At 37.7% G+C, this 6,645-nt stretch overlaps 1 long non-coding RNA gene across 1 annotated transcript; it reads right to left on the reverse strand.

Annotated features, from left to right (window-relative positions):
* Nucleotides 1-1,698: 1,698 nt before the first annotated feature.
* Nucleotides 1,699-6,374, reverse strand: LOC116858861. Its single transcript, XR_004381026.1, has 2 exons — nucleotides 6,287-6,374; nucleotides 1,699-1,741 (listed from the first exon to the last, which is right to left on the reverse strand). It is a non-coding gene; the product is annotated as an uncharacterized LOC116858861 (long non-coding RNA).
* Nucleotides 6,375-6,645: the final 271 nt, after the last annotated feature.

Raw genomic sequence — 6,645 nt, forward strand, 5'->3', positions numbered from 1 at the left:
TGGATAGTCTCTTTAGTCATAAGATAAATAGTAAAAAAGTAGATCACAATTGAGTGAGCTGTGGAAATTTATGTAAAAATCTTTTCCAGGGGCTTCCTTGAAAATGTGATTATAAAGTTAAAAAGAAGAATAAAATATAAATAAAAATGGGCATTGCCTAAATTTACTTTTGCATTTGACCATATACTCCTCTAAGGAAAAGGAGTAAAAATTACCATCAGGTAAGTACATCCCACACCCTTCTTTCTATGGCATTCTTCAACAAGAAAAATGTTTCGTATGAGAAACATTTCACATTATTGATTACAGGATAGCTAAACATAAAAAAGCCAATGAAAACAAAAAGTGAATGTAGATACAAATTTACTTGCTTACTAGAAACTTGAATATAAACATAGTTTCTGTATACCTGTCTACTTCTCTAAAATTTACCACATGTAATAGATTAATGTGGTGATCACCAAAATTAGGATACAGAACTCTCCCATTCCCCCCAAAGTAACTCCCTCCTCCTCCCTCACACCTCCCTCTTACTCTAACCCCTGGCACCACTGATGTGTTTTCCATCACTATAATTTTGCCATTTTGAGGATGTTGTATAAATGGAATTATACCTTATGTATTCTTTTGATCCTGGCTTTTTTTCAGTCAGTATAATAGCCTTGAGATGCATGTAAGTTGTTGTATGTATGTTGATAGTTTGTTCCTTTTTATTGCTGATAGTGTTCCATGATGTAGATGTACCACAATGTATTCATTCACATCGGAGGACATCTGACTGGTTTCTGGTTTTGGGCTGTCACATAGAGTTAATATGAAAATCCATGCATAAATTTTTGTGCAAACTCAAGTTTTCATTTCTCTAAATACCCAGTAGTTAGATGTTTATGTGTGTTTAACTTTGTAAGAAACTGCCAAACTGTTTTCTAGAGTAGCTGTAGTATTTTACATTTCCACCAGCAAAGAGATGCGTTGTTCTACATCTTGTCAATACTTGGTATCATAAATATTTTTAATTTTAGCTAGTCATTCTAACAGGTGTGTGGTGGTATCTCATTGCTTTGTTAATTTGCATTTTCCTAATGGCCAATGATTTTGGACTGTAATGATGTCATATACCTACATAGTGTTTTACATTTTTACAAATATTCAGTTAATTCTTACTTCTTACTTCTGTAGTGTGTTGTATTTCAAGTGATAAAAGGCTGATGTAAATCTGGAAAAGACAGACAAATGTAATTACACCAATGGAAAATCAAAATTTTAAAACTTAGGGTGCCTGGGTGGCTCAGTCATTAAGCATCTGCCTTCTGCTCAGGTCACAATTCCAGGGTCCTGTGATGGAGCCCCACATCGGGCTCCCTGCTCGGCGGGAAGCCTGCTTCTCCTCCCACTCCCCCTGCTTGTGTTTGCTCTCTTGCTGTGTCTCTCTCTCTCTCTGTCAAATAAATGGATAAAATCTTAAAAAAAAAATTTTTAAGCTCAAACGGAACTGAAGGTAATTTAGTCAAACTTTCCCATTTTACAGAGAGTGGTGTATCAGAGAGGTTAAATGTTTACTCACACAGCAGGAATCATACAAAAGCCACACTTCTGTTGCTTGAATCTCTTCTGTAATATCCAACCAGGTAAGTGACAGTTTATGCTTGAATCTTTCAAGTGACTGTGAATTCACTTTTTTTTTTTTTTTTTTTTTGGCCAGTTCCATTAATGAAGTTTCTTGACATTGGGCTGAAATGGCCTATAAACAAGTGAACAAGTCTGTTAAGTGTTTTGACATTGAACTAAAATGGCTACTATAGCTCCTGCCAGTGGGTCTAGTTTCATCCTCTGGGAATTTGCTGAGGAAGTGTGGTCCCTTTTCTACATAGTTCAGATATTTGAAGACCGCCATCATGCTCTCTAGGCTAAACATTTCCATTTTCCTCTAGCCATGTCTTACATGAGCTGCTTTATCATTCTTCTTGCTCGTATATAAACTGGTTCTAGATTTCTTACAGTGCCAAATACTGAATAAAATATTTCCAGTAACACAGAGTGTACACATTTTCCAATTATACCTATTCACTATAGGGGATAATGAGACTATTTTGCCTTTCACAGAGTGTCATTATTTAAAAAATTTAAGCTGAATAATGTATTTTTAAAATTGCATTTTTTGTTGGTTGTGTTACATGCACATAGCACAAAATTCAAAATGTTCAAGAAAGTTTATAGTGAAAAATCATGATCCTTAGCCTTCTCGTTTAATATAGTATAATAGAAGATATAGCAGAAATCCTCTTTTTAAGACACTTAATACTGATTATGATATTCCATCAAATAAGCTGTACATCTCTCTTTTTAAAAAAAAATATTTTATTTATTTATTTTGACAGGCAGAGATCACAAGTAGGCAGAGTGGCAGGCAGAGAGAGAGGGAGGAAGCAGGCTCCCTGCTGAGCAGAGGGCCCGATGCGGGGCTCGATCCCAGGACCCTAGGATCATGACCTGAGCCGAAGGGAGAGGCTTTAACCCACTGAGCCACCCAGGTGCCCCACATATCTCTTATTTTTTTTAATTTATTTTTTGAAGGTTTTATTTATTTATTTGTCAGAGATGGGTGGGGCAGGCAGAGGGAGAAGCAGGCTTTCCGCTGAGCAAAGAGACGCATGGGGACTTGATCCCAAGACCTTGGGATCATGATCTGAGCCAAAGGCAGATGCTTAATGACTGAGCCACCCAGGTGTCCCTGTACCTATCTCTTAAATCATTCATCTTATATTTTTTTGCTAATACAAATAATCTGTTATGGACTTCCCTCTGTATACTTTATGTATATATTTTAGATTATTTCTTAAAGCAGTTCCCTAGGGGAAAAAAAAAAGCTGCATTGCATAGTATGACTTGTATACAATAACTTCCCCCAAAATTACCATTTTGTATTTACTCCAACGGTATGTAAATGTCCATTTCACCACATCTTTGCAAACATAAATACTATTATTTATTGATTTTCTTTCAATTTGTTGTCTCAATTTGCTTGTAATTGAGAATACACTTTTAAAATACGTTTTTATATCTTTATTGGCTATTTGTCTTTCCTCCTCTAGGTACTTAAGCCCTGATTAGTTTTTAGAAAATTGTATGAGCTAGAATAAGAATATCAGCCCACTGTCATATTCTTGAAAAATATATTTTTTTCAGTTTGTTAAACTCCTAAAGGGGTTTTACACATCCTAGAGTCAGTTCATCTTAAGCAGTTATATGTATTTAATTTTTAAAAAATTTTTACTAAATATGAGGCTTTAAAATGAACACTTATGTTGCGATATAATTTATCTCTTTATAAGTCTGTTTCACTCACCAGATTTTAAACTTCTGCAATTCAAGGGCAATACTTTAATCATCTTTCTAAGGCCTACAGAGTAGATTCTTCATAAAGTTGTGATGTCTAAATGAGAGAATAAACTTTAAAATCCCTGTTAGGGGGCGCCTGGGTGGCTCCGTGGGTTAAAGCCTCTGCCTTTGGCTCAGGTCATGATCCCAGGGTCCTGGCATCAAGCCCCGCATCGATCTGGGCATCAAGCCCTGCATCGGGCTCCCTGCTGAGCAGGGAGCCTGCTTCCCTTCCTCTCTCTCTGCCTGCCTCTCTGCCTACTTGTGATCTGTCTGTCAAATAAATAAAATAAAATAAAATAAAAAAATCCCTGTTAGTTGGTTGGACTCTGCATTTATGGGTACAGATTCCCCAAAGTTTATGAATTTTAATTATGACTATCTAGAATTTAGCCGAGTCAACATTAAGCTGTTCAAAGGTTTGTAAAATATTCTGCCCTTTCCACTTTTAAACTGGGTAAAAACTTGATAAATATAGGTTCTGTGTCCTCTCTCAAATCAATGAAACGCAGTGTTGACCCATTGCGGTTCTACACTAAAAACCTCTGGAGAGTCTGACTGCCATCTAGGATTCAGTACCCTTTGGCAATTAAGTCATTCCTTAAAGGTACTATCACCTACCTCCTCCCAATGCTCAATCCTGGCCCCAGTTACTCATAAGAATGTGATGAAAAATGTCAGTAATGCCTGTTGGGCACAGATAAATATGGCCTGCTGCATTTTGTTGGTGTACTAGTTAGTAACCCTGAGGAAAAAATGAAATTAGACAAATTCCGGTTTGCAAACCCATACTATATTTGGTTGATTACTGCTTTCTCTTATAGATGTTCTCAGAGCATCCTTTTAATAATTCCTTTTAGATTCTTCCATAGGATCAATGTGGTCCTGGCAGAGAGTTAGAGATGTTAGGGACTCTCAACTGAATGAATAAAGTCCCAGTCAATGAAAGATTGAAGGGAGCGCTTCTGGTGAAATGGATCTCCATTCTTTATCCCTGGAAACCCTTAGTTGCCCATAATTGTTTCTATTACTGAAGGTTTGTGACTGCCAGGTAATATTGAAAAAGTACTTTTTCCAAGGGTAGTTTGGACAGGATTGAGTAAAGTATCGGCATAGAGCCAGCTATTAGTGCTGCTGCAGAGGAAGAGGGTGGGGAATGGAAAACATTTGTCAATCAAACGGAGGCTGTCTTTGATGACGTAAAATACTCTTTGGGGAAGCTGCTTATTGGCTTGGCTATCCTGGTTTTGGCAATGCACGGGGTAACCCTTCAAGTCCTTTTCAAACTCTGACAATCTCTGTCTAAGCAGAGACTGTATGGTCTATATTTTGCTAATGTCAGTCTGGTTCACATATTCCCTCCATGATGTCCCTCAGACTTTCTCCACCTTCTTCCATCCATTTCACAACACCCACCCCCATCCCCTGTGCATTCCTTCCAACCCCAGAAAACCTAAGCAACTTAAAGGTGTTACTGGATTCTTTTAAACTCTGTGCACTAACTTTATAGGGCTGCCATAACAAGTTACCACAGACTGGTGACTTAACAATACAAATTTATTATTTTACAGTTTCGAGGCCAGAAGTCTGAAGTAAAGATGTAAGCAGAGCTGCACTTCTTCTGAAAGATCTAGGATAAAATCTCATTTTTTGCCTCTTCCAGCTTCTGCTAGCTGTCACCATTCCTTCAGTTGTGGCCACATTACTCCAATCTTAGGCTCTGTGCTCACACTGCCTCCTCATCTCTGTCCCCTCTCCTTTGTCACATGAGAATACTTGTCAGTGAATTTATAGCCTGGAGGATAATCCAGGGCAACTGATCTCCTCATCTCAAGATCCTTTAACTTAATTACATCCTCAAAAGACCCTTTTCCCAAAAAAGGGTAACATTCACACTTTCCACAGTGGTGGGACATGGACGTCTTTTTTGGGTGCCACCATTCAACCCACTACATCTTGCCTGAGGATACAGTTTTTTCCTTCTTTCAAGCTGTACCTTGAAGCTTTGGAGAGATCCAAGAGGACTGTTCTCTCATCATCACCTTAGTTTTCAACACTTGTGTCTTCACTTTAAGTACTTCTTTGGAAAATTCAGTCTATCCTTTGTTTCAGTTGCTTTCATTTGGAATTCTCCCTTCACTGGGCAAGTGAATACTACACCAATGGGAGGAACATCACTGAGTCAAAAAGCAAATAATTCCAAGTTTTAAATTTCCATTTCTTACCCTACGGCAGACGTTTGTCCATATTTTATGTTCTGGCACCTGTTGTTTCCCATAATTCCTCAATGACGGGGATCATTGTTCTCAGGCCTCATTTGTGCTCTTCTCACTAGCCTTCTGCTCTAACGCCCACAATAAGAGCTGTTCGTATCAGCTGACATAATGTAAACTGGAGCTCTTAGGTACTTTTTAAGAATTTCTTCCCCAATTTGGGAAGAGTACTGTTTCCTGCTTATATTTTTATTACTCTTGAATATTAATAAGTTGCTATTTATTGTCACTACTGTGAGCCTAGCTTAGTCTTTTGATTGTGTTACTTCATTACTCAGAACAATACTATGAAAAAGATATGGTTGTTTCCATTTTATAGAAAATGGAGGGGAAAGGCGGCAAAGGGGATGCAGGGTTATATAACTACAAAGTGTCGAAACAGAGAATTAAACTCAGATTTGCCTGACCCTACAAACACACGTAGTTCTTTCTACTAAGTCCACCTTCTTCTCATGTTTCTTTTGTAGAGAATGAAGCAAAATAATATTTAGGGAGTTCTGCTTTCTCTGTCAGCTCTAACATTACACCAGAAGCTGCAAGTGGGCTTTTCCCTTCCTTGATCATCTTCTGACTCTGAATAGAATTTTAAAAAGCCCATTCTTTGTCCTTTCTTAACATTTTTTTGCAAGTCTCACCTCATTTGGGGGTTTCAGTTTCCTTGACACTATTCTTTTGGGCCCATGTTACCTTCTTATAATTATCCTTGGTATGTGGTTGCTTTCTCCCAAGGTTTCTGTCACTTCCAATTAGCCAGGCAATTCCTCCTTGTTGGTCAGAATTAGGCTCCCCAGTTGCTCTGCTGGGACATCAAATCATGAGAAAGGCAAATCAAAAACTTGTCAAATGTTTGCTTTTAGCTCAATAAAACTTTTGAAAGGTGTCCTGTATTTGAATTTTCTTTTTTGATTGGTGCACTGCTACAGCTATTGACAAAGAGTATACTATTGGGCACTGTGGTATCAATAATGAATTCTTTTATAAATAATTACACGTG

This window comes from Lontra canadensis, unplaced genomic scaffold, assembly GCF_010015895.1.
Source record: "Lontra canadensis isolate GAN:19392208 unplaced genomic scaffold, GSC_riverotter_1.0 scaffold4, whole genome shotgun sequence".
Lineage (NCBI taxonomy): Eukaryota > Metazoa > Chordata > Mammalia > Carnivora > Mustelidae > Lontra > Lontra canadensis.